The following is a 13,665-nucleotide window of genomic DNA, read 5'->3' on the forward strand; positions in this document are numbered from 1 at the left end:
GATGTGCATTATGACATTTAATGTCCCGTCCCTTCTTTCATGATCGAGGTCAAAATTTTAGAAAACAATTACAGAAAAGAAACGTAGAATGTTCTTATATAAATAAATTGCAATATAGAAGACTATTCGAACGAATGATATAGGGAGGCTGTGCTACATGAAAGTTAGACATGTACACATTGTTTAATTGTCTAACATCAGTAAACGGTCTTTTTACCTTACTGTTTTGTTTTACGTTGCTTCATTTTCACATACTATATGTACCTGTTTGGTCGGCTCCTACTAAGGTAAGAATTCAAAAACTATACAAACTTTGCTTGAATGTGCGTTCTTCTTTTTATTTACAAGCATTGACTTCATTGCTGTTTGCCTTTTTGTAATATCATACTTATAGTAACCTATAATTGCTTATATGTTCTTAATTTGAACTTTGGTGGATAGTTGTCTCATTATCAATCATAACCCGACTTCTTTTCGTTATATTAACTTTCGTTTGTGAGGCAGTTGTCTCTAATCAAATATTTTTGACGTGTTTTCTGATATATTCACTATGCTTTGGAGTCCAACCTATATTTTTCTTACGTGTTTTATTCTTTTCTGCATGAAATGATTCTTCCATATAACTTGTCATTGTCAAGTTGGGGACTTTTATAGTTTCTATACGATGTCATGCATTTATTGAATTATTATTGAATACCGTATGCTGTGCTGTAGTTTTTTTTTCTCGTCTTCTTTCCTTTTTTTAGTTGTATAATTGGCAATCAGATGTGGAATTCATATTGGATATTTTTATACAGTAAAAAACCTTATAAAAATAAAAGGTCTACAAAGATAACTCATCATACAGACATTTGAATACAGAGTAAAATCATCGAACAAACAAATTAGTCGAGGAAATTTTTAATAGCTGCAACATTTAAAAAAGAACATAAACTAAACTACATTGGTCAAGATTTGAATGGAGAACATCATGAATAATATTTTAAAGGTGTGTGTACAGATGTTATTTGCATATACAGAAGCTTCTAAGATTTGTTTATAAACGTCAAGTTCAAAATCACAAACCTTTTATCTTAAACATAAACTAAAGGCTCTTACGAGCATGTATCGCTAACCTTGGCCTGTGTGCAAATTAAACAAAGGCCAATAGACAATAATAGATTTCATGATCAAATTTTCTGTTTTGGTGAAAGTGACTAGTTTGTAGATTTTACTTTACTCAGCATTCTTGCTGTTTACAATTATCCATAATGAACTTGGACCAGTAGTTTCAGAGGAAAATATTTTGGTAAAAGATAACAAAAATATACGAAAAATCGTGAAAAAATATATTTAAAAGGCGATTACTCCGTAAGGGGTCAAGTGACAATTTTAATCATTTGACTTATTTGTAGAGCTTACTTTGCTGAACAGTTCTGCTGTTTACAGTTTAACTCTATCTATTATAATATTCAAGATAATAACCAAAAACTACAAAATGTCATACAGATTACCAATCAGGGGCAGCCACCAAATGATGGGTTGTTTGGTGCGTCTGAAAATTTAAGTGCAGTTAGATCTTGACCTGATGCACAATTTAATTCTTTCTCAGATTTGCTCCAAAAGTTTTAGTTTCAGAGATAAACGCTAAAAACTGCGTTTTACCCCTTGTTCTATTTTTAAACCTGGCAAACATCTTGGTTGATTGCTTGTGTCATCGGATACATTTTTTTAAACAAATTGCCCTAAAGGTGATTTAGGCCAAGTATGGTAAAATTTGCCCCAGTAAGCGAAAAAAGAAGATTTTTGTAAAAGATTAAACAAATTTACGCAAAATTGTGAAAAAATACTTTAAAGGGCACTAAATCTTTATGGAGTCAATTGATCATGTTGACTTAGTATATCTTAATTTTGAAAATTTTAACGGCCGACGACGACGGACGCCAAGTAAGAAGAAAAACCCCAATCGGCCTTTTTGGCCAAGTGAGCTTAAAAAAAATAATACAATACAGTTGTAATAAGTGACACATTTTTACCAAAAGTGCTAATATAAATGTTAATTTATAACAAAATGATTGCCTGGTTCTTCTACCAGTTAAATGACAAAAAGCACAAGTTTAAATGTTAAAAAATATATTCTAAAAAGGTACAAGTTGTTACAAGACATCAAATAAATGAAACACGTATGATACAACTTGAAAATAAAATGTGATCCATATCATGCGTCTGAACCACTTTTCTGTGTTAACTTTCATCAGCCAAATATTCAAGAATTATATTGGACGACTATTACTGTAAAGAACTTTGCAGTTACTATAGTATATAAAATAAACATTGTTTCAATACTTCTTCAAGTCTATTAAATTCTGTAAAAGAATATATTCTTTCAGCTATTGATGCTTCACTTATAAAGATGGTTTTGTCTCAATACCATGTAACAAAATAATTTCATTTAATATCCTCTACAAAAACTAGTTTGTTACAATTAAGAAAGTACCTGCACAACATATGTGAAATCCACCTTCTACCATTTTGTTTCGTTTAACATTAAACACAACAAGTTCAAGTTAGTCTATTTGATAGTTCGGATAAAGTTCATGCTTCATATTTGTTGGAAATATTTTTATATAAAATATGACGTGGAATATTAGCCTTGTGAAGATCTATAATAAAAATCTATACTAAATGTAGGCACATTAAATGGGCCATTCGAGTTAATATCTGCTAAAGGGGGTTGGATGGTCCTTTCTGAGGGGTGTAAAATTAATACTATTCAGGGGTAAAAATTGTGGGCTTTTTTTCATCTGACACGTACACTTATACGCAAAAAACTTCTGAGGGTCTTGCATCAGTAAATAATTTAAAATAATTACATTTTAGGGGTTACAAAAATGCCTATGTCAGATCTTAGGGGTGCTTTTGAATGTAGACAGTTACGTATCATGCATTATCTGGTATTGTATTTAAAATTCTGATGTGTACAATCCTTGCAGTAAAAAATTCTGTTCATTTAATCCCATGACAGCCCATCCACCAAATATGAACAGAAACTCTACATCTGATTGGTCTTAATTTTTAGATCTGATAGGTAGTTTTTCATGATGTTTTTTTTTTCTGATACGTATAAACCAAATTCTCCCTATCCATCCCCACCTGTCAGAAATTAACTGGAAGGGCCCAATATAAAGGTTGCAATAGGTTCCGTGCATGCCTGTTATAATACTCATGCTATAAAACTACACACACAAAAAATATGTTACCAATTTTGTGTATGGTTGTAATGTTTGTTTCAATTTTGACAAAATAACAGAATAACAAAACGTTCCATTTAGTAAATACAACTACTATATACAAAAAAATTGGTTATGTCTATATATATATATATACAACTCGTCTAAACATCAACCCAACAATGTTAGATCTGTAAATTTGCTTTCGCAAATTTTTGGTTCTTCCCTCGCCGGGATTCGAACCCATGCTACTGTGATATCGTGACACCAAATCGCCTGCACTGCAGCCGTCCCGCTAGACCACACGACCACCTGGGCTCTCAAAAAAAGAGCTTTCGCTGGCCGTGTGTTACCTTTCCACGTCAGTTTTAATCTAGCGGCGTACTACAGTACATGATATATAAGGCATGTAGATAATTTAGCTGATCTGTAACAATAACATCTTCATGCCTTATATAAAAAAAAAGAAAGCACATAAAGTCGGCGAAAAAACGTCTAACATTTGTCTTAAAATCATCATTTTTACTCCATACATTTTTCTTAAAAAACTAAATGTTTTTGATCCATGCATTTCCGTTTTAATGATACAAAATAAAGTTAGAATTACCGACTTCGTTTTTACGGTATATATCATTTAAAGTTCTTTGTGACATTCCAACAAAACGTCGAAATAATCGTATCATCATCGCGTTGCAGACCAAAACTATTTTTTTAACGTTTTTGTAGTACTAACAAGGTAACGAATTGATAAAAGACAAAAGACGAAGCTGGTGACAAATTTTGAAAAAATCAACCTGTAGTTTAGCAGATAATAAGGGGGATAAATTTAGAATTTTTTCATTTACAGTTTTAGTTCGACGAGCCAAGGTTGTATTCAAACTTTTTTCAAAATCTGCGACATAGCTCATTTCCTGTTCCTTAACTTCAACTGTTATCAAAACGCAAAGTCTCTGTATTTGATTCGTCAAAGCTAAATTCATGATATTCCATATGAGGCAATTAAATTGGTAAAAGCTGTTCCTTGTCTAAGACGTACTTAATATGCTTTCTATTGCCTTTTCCTTAGTAATTTTCCACCAATGTGCTGGTATATCTGGAAGTTTAATGCTATACATTTTCACAAGTTCGTGCTGATATTTACAAACAACCCACATCCAGTATGTTGAAACATCAGACGATGGTAAAATATCCCAGTCAGGATGATATTTCTTGTATTCTTTGTAGTATTTCCATTTCTCTTTTTCATCATCCTTATGCCACTTGTACATATCTTTTGTTGATACGCTGTGATTGCAAAAATCGACTACAAGTTTCTTTGATCGATGCCAGGAGAAACCCCGGATACCCTTAGGTCGGTGTTGTATACACTGGTGTGGTAACTTATGTTCGAGATGGTCTCTATCATGTTTACATGGTTCGTAGCAAAACATACATTTAGCCTCACATCCCCACAACCGGTTCATAATTTTGGGTATAGGACTCTCATTCCACTGCACTGTACTTGCACTTGTTGTTTGGAAAGTCTTTAAGACTATACTTTCTGTATCTTTCAAGTCATCGATTAACATTTTCGAGAAATTTCCGATATCTGAAACTTTTCTGCTTTGGACATGTATCAGAATGTCATTTGACAATGGTAGATAATTAGATTCCCCAACATGATTCAGAAAGTTTTCGATCCAGTGTTTAATATTCGGCTGCCCAAGTTTAGAGCAGTTTTCTTTTGCTTCTTCTATACTTTCCGACAACTGACAAAATATCGGATGTACTCTAGTGTTTGCCAAATTCGCATATTTTGTTTCTTCATTTCCATTACGTTCGAACATAACGTCATTGGTAAACTTCGTTATCCATGAATTCGCGAACGTTGTTGGATCTGGAATAAATGCTTTGTACTCATCAAAGTTTTCGGCATTTGCTAGGTTCACCATGATATCCTTCATTAAACTAAGTTTTCCATTGCTGAACAAGACCAAAATATTTTCTTGGACATCTATTGGCAAAAGTTCGGTCACGTGTTCAACTACAGTTTTTATCATTGCTTCTTTAAAGAACCCAGCAGCTATTACATCTTCCGTCTTTTGTTCTACTGAATTTATAAAAAAGGCCAGAGCTGTTCCTTTGTACATTTCCATCTGACCTTTAGGGCTGTGCTTTTTATTGTACCTGTCATTCAATATCGTAAAAAATTTGGAAACATGCATAGCAACATGTTTAACAATCATAGCCCTAAACGGTGGTAGGAGATTAAATCTATAGTCATTTATAGTGTGATTATTATGGTCATCGATGTCATTCACGATTATATTCATTATTTCTGTGACATATGAAATGTCGAACTTAATATCTTGTGAATCAAGTTCCAAAAGCCTTGAATCAATTTTTCTGAAGGTTTGATTTATAATGTCCACAGTTTGATTCCTACAATTATCGGTCTTCTCTTTTCCATATACCACCCAATTAGTAAGTCGACTGAAATGTTCAGCTGGTATTGTATGCGCGCTTATACTTCCTTCGAGTTTTCTCAAATGTTCATGTAATAGGTCTGCCTTGAACCTCGTATGTTTAAAGAATGCTGCATCAGCTGGGAATTTGTTATATAACAGATTTTCAATCTGCTCGTCAATAGAAACAAACTCTCTGTCATCTTTTAGTCCCAGCTGATTAATCCATGAACTCCAGAAATGGTTAAATTCTCCTTCTAATTTGTCTCTGTCGGGAGTTTTCCCTTGCATTTTGACAGCTAGATTTCTCGCAAGTTCGTTGATTACCATTTCATGATTCGTTTTCTCCCTTTTGTTCAATCTCTGGATTTTAATTTCTTCTTTAGTGTTGCTGATGTCAGTTTTTGCTTTGAAAACAAGATCGTCTGCGAGAGTTCTAAATCTTGCTTTCTTACCTTGGGTCCACTGAACCATGACATCTTTCAGTGTACTTCGTTCAACAAATGAATCTAGATCGTTATATAAACTTGTCACTTGTTGGTATGTTTCAATGGTAACTCGAGCAACAATGTTTGTATAAACTTTTTCTAAATCATTATCATTCACACAGTTTACAAGCATGCTTTTTGCCTCGGACCTGACAAACTCCAGAATGTACTTTTCCATTGACCAGGTTAGACCCTGACATTGTCGCTCCATACTGTTGTACGCTTTTACTTCCAAGCTGTTTCTAAAACTGAAAACGAAGTCATCTTTTAAAATCCCAATCCATAAATCTTCAATTCGTGAAATGGTATCAGTAATTGTAAAATATGTTTCTCTTTGCGTCATTGGCGAATCAGAGAATAATGCGTCTTTGACTCTATTCACACATTTACTGTAACCCGGATTTACCGGGGCCATTGGCGGATCACCATACCATAGATCGGAAAAATACCAAACATTTGTCTCGCTATCAAAATCGATGACTTGACTGAAAGCATTGATATCTGCAATATTTTCATTCTTTGCTGAATCTTCTGTCATTTTATCCAAATTTTCTACAAATTTCTTTCTTTGTTGTACCATCCTATCATTGGCATCCGGAGCTGATACATTTTGGTGAACAAAAACACACTTCTGCTTCAGGTTTAGTCGTTCATTTGCAAGTTTTAGTCTAAGAAAGGCATGAACAACAATCTGTAAAACGTTTTGTACTTCGGTTGTATTCTCTCCCTTCACGTTGACAATCGTAACATCACCTAATCCAATCACAAATGTAGCTAACTCGTTATCATGACTGTACTTTTCATGTGCTAGTTCCGGCGCTCGAAGACCTTCAGTATCTATGACAAGTACATAATCATAGGCTTTTCTTTTGTCTAAAACTGGTACAAGTTGCATAAACACACCTCGTGTGCAACGTCCTGCGCCTACAGCAAACTGCATACCAAAAATTGCGTTCAGCAACGTTGACTTTCCAGAACTCTGTACCCCTAACACAGATAATGCTAGTAGCTTTTTATCTCCTATGGTGTCTTTTAACTCCTTTAAAACTGCTTTTACCCAAAGAAGTGGTACATTTGCTGTATCCCCGTCCATTACTTCAAAAGGGTGTCCCATTAACAGAAGTTTTGCGCTAATACGCGGCAATTCTGAATGAATTGTTTGGTATTTAACGGATGCTTTAAGATTACATTCCATCCTAGCTTCGTACATTTGACCCATTTCGCGGCATAAGTGTTCAAATCCAAAAGAGGCTTCTGCTAATTCATATTCACGTTCACTGAGTTGATTTCGCAATCTAGCAATTGTTACATCAACGTCTTTTTGTTCCTGTGCAGATTTCAATTCCGCCCATTTAGACTTGTATCTTTCGAGATATTCTGGAAGAATATTCCGCGACCTTTCATCAAAAAACATCTTCAACCAAACTATAAAAACTCTAGCTTCTGTTTCGTATGGTAGAATCTGCAGTATTTTTTCTATAAACATGAGCATGAAAGGACCTAGATTTTCACAGATATAAAACTGTTTTTGTCTGGCCTCACTCATTTTATTTCTAATCAGGCCTTTTTCTTGCATAGATTTGTATTTCGATGATTTGTTGACCGTTTTCAAATTCTGACTCCATTCTTTCCAAGGCTCTCCCTGGAGAGGTAGGAGCTGTGCTTTAATGCGGGAACACATATTTTGAACGAACCTTGTTATCTTATCAACCGTTTCCTTTGTAGCACTGTATACAGCCCGGTTTTCATCTAAATTCATCTTTTTACATATATCTGTTTGCAGTCTCTTCCAGAGCGACAAAGCTAAACGTTTTAATACCAATTCAGAAATGTGATTTCTTATTTCTTTTTTCAAGTCAGAAAAACTTCTGACATGACCACCAACAGCCGTGATATTTATTCTAGTTTGGTCCTTGTACTTGGTTGTTCTATCTAAGAAAATTTGTAATTCATTTTTCAGCACCCCTTTATTACACCGGATTGCATCAATAGACAGGATGACCATCACCTGTGTGTTGTAAATTTCTATGAGCAGCTGCATGAACCGTTCGTTTTTCATTTCGTGAATATCCACCATAATGACAATTGCATCTGATAAATGTGACATACATTGAAGCTGTTGTCTATGTAAGTCACAATCACCTCTTAAATTCAGACATGCAGTAACATTTGGAAAAAGTTGGGTGTGTTTCGATGGTATATACCAGGCAATTTCAATCAATCCATTGCTTATCCATCTTGTAGTTGAACCAAGAGGGCTGTCTTTGTTGAAGAATGTACAATGATACTGGTCTGAAATTATCTCATTTATCATTCTGGACTTCGAAACTGACGTATACCCAAATCGAACAAATGACACAACATTACAAGGGCAATCAACAGCACCAATATTAGATGGTTCTCTTTCTATTACAATTTGTCGAATAGGCCAAATAGATACTAACATGGCTTCGTTTCTACAATGTGGAAAGACAAATGGAATGGCAAGGTGGCACATGAACATTTTTGAGGCAACTATCTGTTTGACTACTGGAGAGAAACAATTGAATAAAGCAACGGTCAAATCAATTGGATTCACTCTAGTTTGTGATGCATCTCTTCCAAGTAAATCATATAAAAAGTCAACCTGCATATCACTTTTATCAGATAAACATTCAGAATGTTCTAAACATTCTTCTAAAATTTTGTCGCGAGCATTGAAATTCAAGGAAATTACATTCTGTAAAAATACCCATGGAATATCACTAAGCTTAATGTTAGAATGACTTAGTTGTACCTTTACAATATCAAATAAAGCTATTTTATCAGGGTAATATTTTTCTAATTCTAATTCACTCAAAATCTCAGCTAAAGATTTACATGTCTGAGCTTGTGCGTGTCCCATATCTTGGCCCAAGTCCATATTTTGAATCGAAGCATTGATTGTACTTAACAAGTCTGCAGATCCGTTTCTTTGACAATGTACATTGTGTGCTGTAATGGGAGAAGAAAAATGATTGACACAGTGTACTTAACATTACTTATGTTTAAAACTTAAACGCACTAAATACACTAAAATATAAGGTCGGCTGAAAACAAAACTTAACGACAAAATAGTTGATTTCAGATTCCTTACTGTCACGAATTTTATAATGCTGACAAGGAAGCTATCACATTAAGAGCTCCAAGTGTTGAAGATTTAATCATCTTTGGGTAATTTGTACAGACGTAAAGCTGTTTCTGCAGGAGCACCTAAGATCACAACTAGTGTTTGGTGAGATCGTGATGCTTAGTCTTTAATTGTGTTGTTTGTCTGTCTGTCCATTTTTGTATGGCCATGCGTAGCGTTGTCGGTTTATTTACGACTTAAGATATTGAATGTCCATTTGGTTTCTGTTGCCTTTCTTTTAAAGTGTATTCCAGTACTCGTTAGTACTGATGAAATATTTTTGTCTAAACCGACTTTAGTGGTACATATGCGACCCAACATAGATTTTAAAACAAATTCAAATCGTGCGTACATATATTTCCTTCGATTTTATTATGACTCACAGTCTGACACATATATATATAATGTTAAATACCAACAACATGTCGAGCAATAAATTAATATATAAAGGCAACAGTAGTATACCGCTGTTCAAACTCATAAATACATGGACAAAAAACAAAATCGGGGTAACAAACTAAAACTGAGGGAAACGCATAAATATAAGAGGAGAACAACGACACAACACTACGATGTAACACACACAGAAACGGACCAAGGATCAGACAAAATCCCACGAGAATAACAAATATAACATCAAAACCAAATACAAGAATTTGGGATAGACAAGTACCGTTACACGTCTTATCGCAATGTCAAGTTACACTAAAAAATAAGAGAAAACAAACGACGCAACGTTAAATTGTAACACACACAGAAACGAACTATAATATAACAATGGCCATATTCCTGACTTGGTACAGGACAATTTCAGGCAGTTAACAACTGCAAGCTTATCCTTTATAGAACAATATTAGCTTTTCTACGGTTTTCATACAATGAAATCTTTATTCATTAAATGCATAGGGATGATTTGTTGTTGATTTGGGACTGTTAATTTGTCATTTATAAAATAATTTGATGATACAATATGGTTTCTTTTTTAACCTAAATGTACACCGTTATGAAAATAACAATATCATGTAAAAAATAATATCATATCGTTTTTTATATAGATTAGACCGGTTTTTTTCCCGTTTGAATGGTTTTACACTAATAATTTTGGGGCCCTTTATAGCTTTTTTGTTCGGTGTGAGCCAAGGCTCCGTGTTGATAGCCGTATATTGACCTATAATGGTTAACTTTTATAAATTGTTATTTGGATGGAGAGTTGTCTCATTGGCACTCACACCACATCTTCCTATATCTATTGATAATGGTAATTGATTGTGATATCATTAGAATGACGTCAAAGTGGAAAAAAACTAGGCTACTTTTATGTATATAGAGATTAAATACAAAAGAAGCACAAGCATCGCCAAAAATTAAATGTGGTCATAAACATATACAAAAAAACATTTTGTTAAACTATTTTGGGTCAAAGCTTGTGCCCTATATTATTTCTAAGCAAATGTATGTCAAAATGTGAAATATTCGTTTTGCTATTTTGATTTATTTAATACCTGTTGACAGCCTCCGCAATGAGTAACAAATGAGTTTAACTAAAATCACACGCTTTTTCATGTTCTTAAATTCAACATTTAATTCTACCAATTGGAGAAATTTCCAATTATTTATTCGGCCAATTTGGTCCATTATTGTAACATGTCTTAATATAATTTGATAAATGCAGTGATGTGATTATGAAGAAAGCAGTTGAAAAAAATGTGCCCTATTACTTATTATTTAAACATTTGAAATGAGTTTACCTTTTCACAAACAGTTTAATTCGAGCTTTGAGGTCAGGTGTCCTTGTACTATGGACAAGTAGTATTTGCAGCGATACAAAATACGGTTGACTTTATTATTCATAATATATTGACACTAACAGCAATGGGAGGTTATCGATGAGCTAGCGTCTAAGTAGTGTATCGTTTTCTGTTGTGACAACCAGCCTATTAACTCTGAGATCAAAACCACTCTCGTGGAAGTAAGATTTCGACTTCAATATTAATTTTAAAGGTAACAAGTTCTCCTGCCGTAGATCGGTGAACCTCATCGGGTACTGCGATTCCCGCAGCCAAAAATAAACTGGAACCCAATGATATAGTGACGTAGCTGAAAGTGGCGTTTAACAATAAAAAAAAAACCATTAACAAAAAAAAACCATTAAATCCCTCCACAATCCTCTACCAAAACAGAATTTACCAAAAAACCTCTGAATGTCAACAATTTCAAAAGTAACTGGTTAGAAGGCAAAATGTCTAAAACTACCCAAAATGCTTTGATTTATTTTATCTCATTGCAATATTAACTTCTCTACTTTTCATCTTATTAATCCACGATTCAGCCCCATATGTTAAATAGTGAAATTCTTGTTTTGTTATATTGCTGAAGTTAATAAAGCCAAGAAAAGACTATATCTATATCATAACATGTGTTACCTCCAGGCAATACTATTGCTGTAACTTCCTTTTCTGGAAATAAATGCGTTCCATTTGTCTTTGTTAAAATGGTCTCCAAGAATTCACCAATACTATCTTGTAAGGTGTCATCAGTTTTTAATACATCACTTCTGACATCTAAATCCATTAAAAGAGAATGTTTTCCTGCTTGACTAGGATATATTTCATCTGTTATCTCAAAATCATCAAACTCATAGCCACCTGAAAGAATAAGTAATATTTACATCAGTAGTAATAACAATGAGCACAAATTTTACCTTTGAAATTATTTACCTTTAACAACCCTTTCGGAGCACCTGAGATCACCCCTAGTCTTTGGTGGGGTACGTGTTGCTCAGTCTTTAATTTTCTATGTTGTATTTTTTGTCATGTTTGTTTGCCTGTTTGTCTGTTTCTCTTTTAGTCATGGAGTTTTGATATGTTTTTTATTTGAGTTTGAATATGTATTTGATATATTTCGACTTTTAAAGCTATGAATTAGTAAGCATAATGAATATATAAAAGATGTCAAAGGTTGTGTAATTTAACTGAATATCAAAGGTCAAAAACAAAAACGATAAAAAATGCAAATTTATTATGCAAAGCTTTTCTTCATTTCTCTTTTTGTGTTATTATCAACTTTGGTGTTGAAACGTTTTTAATCCATTGGCTTTTCCTTTCACTGTCTGTGTGCATTCTTTTTAAACCCGAAACTTCATATTATTATATAGAAGTTGCATGAAACATAAACATCTGTGCAGCAGGGTTATCTCAAAGCATGACTTTGAATTTTATAGGGTTTTACTGGAAAAATCTATCTAATAATTCAAGATGGTCAACTACCTTCATCAACTGTCAGAATTATATTCACTTCTGCTATAGCATTGAGCGACAGATTATTTTCCATTCTGAAAACACGCTCTAGAAAATTGGTAAGTTCGAAATCCAATGTATTTTGGTTTTGTAGAACTCTTTTTTGAATTGTCACGTGCAAAATTAGACTTCCTTCGCTTGCATGTTTGAAATGGATGCTGGGTTTTCTGTCGTTTCTCAGGTCATCAAGAGAATTGAGAAATTCAGCTTTTTCTGCAGGATTGTCAATCCCTTTGATGATTATCCTGATTGGTATGGTTGTTGAATCTAAAACGAAAATGGCGAGAAAAAAGAAAATAAAATGTACGATTTATTCAAACAAATTGTAACAAAAAACGTATGATACAAAGTTCAGTTTGCACGATAGGTTGTTTGAGTATGCTAGAATCTATATCACATAGTTTGAAATGCTCACGTTAGGCTTGCTATATAAATGTAGGAAGATCAGACCTTTTTTCCAGAGACAAGATCGATTGAACAGATGAGAGATATTATCGACATAATTGTGCAAATCGTGATACAAGCATGAAATTTGGTATATAGGTTGACTAAATGATTCTTAAAAAAAATCGCTGCTGGCCATCAAATTGGCTACATTTCGTAAATCCTTTTACAGCTGTTGTATATGTATAATCCAATGTTAGTTTTGATAAAACTTCAATCAAAGTTCGTAAAGTGCGATAAAACAATACATACATGAAGAAAAAAGTGACTTCCGGTTCAAAGTGACGGCAACAACGTGGAAAATGTCAATTTTATTATTTCTATCAACGTAACAAGAGATATCACGGCCTTTGTGCGGTTCAAATGCATAAATACAGATTGACCATCTTATAACTATCTGACAGTGACCAATACACACACACATGTACAAGAAAGACCAGAACGATAGCATTTACAGTTATCAACACAGCTTTTTTCTTGCATTTGCATTTAAAAAAAAAAAGTCCTGACACGAGGATGCAACAGCAGCCAAAGAAATTCATTTTGGTTTCCAACTGTCATTGTTTTATTTTCTTTTATCCAACTCGAGTGTTCATGACTTGGTACAAGAACCTGTCGAATACATAAATCCGGATG

The 13,665-nt window shown here is 33.7% G+C and overlaps 1 long non-coding RNA gene across 1 annotated transcript in view; it reads right to left on the minus strand.

The window, feature by feature from the left end:
* Positions 1-890: 890 nt before the first annotated feature.
* Positions 891-13,665, minus strand: part of LOC143058720 (uncharacterized) — a 45,973-nt gene continuing 33,198 nt past the window's right edge. Inside the window, exons 4-6 of the long non-coding RNA XR_012973210.1 lie at positions 12,556-12,852; positions 11,713-11,934; positions 891-9,114 (exon numbers count right to left, since the gene is read on the minus strand). This is a non-coding gene — a long non-coding RNA (uncharacterized LOC143058720). The remainder of the gene's footprint in view (positions 9,115-11,712; positions 11,935-12,555; positions 12,853-13,665) is intronic.

Source organism: Mytilus galloprovincialis, chromosome 14, assembly GCF_965363235.1.
Source record: "Mytilus galloprovincialis chromosome 14, xbMytGall1.hap1.1, whole genome shotgun sequence".
Classification (NCBI taxonomy): domain Eukaryota; kingdom Metazoa; phylum Mollusca; class Bivalvia; order Mytilida; family Mytilidae; genus Mytilus; species Mytilus galloprovincialis.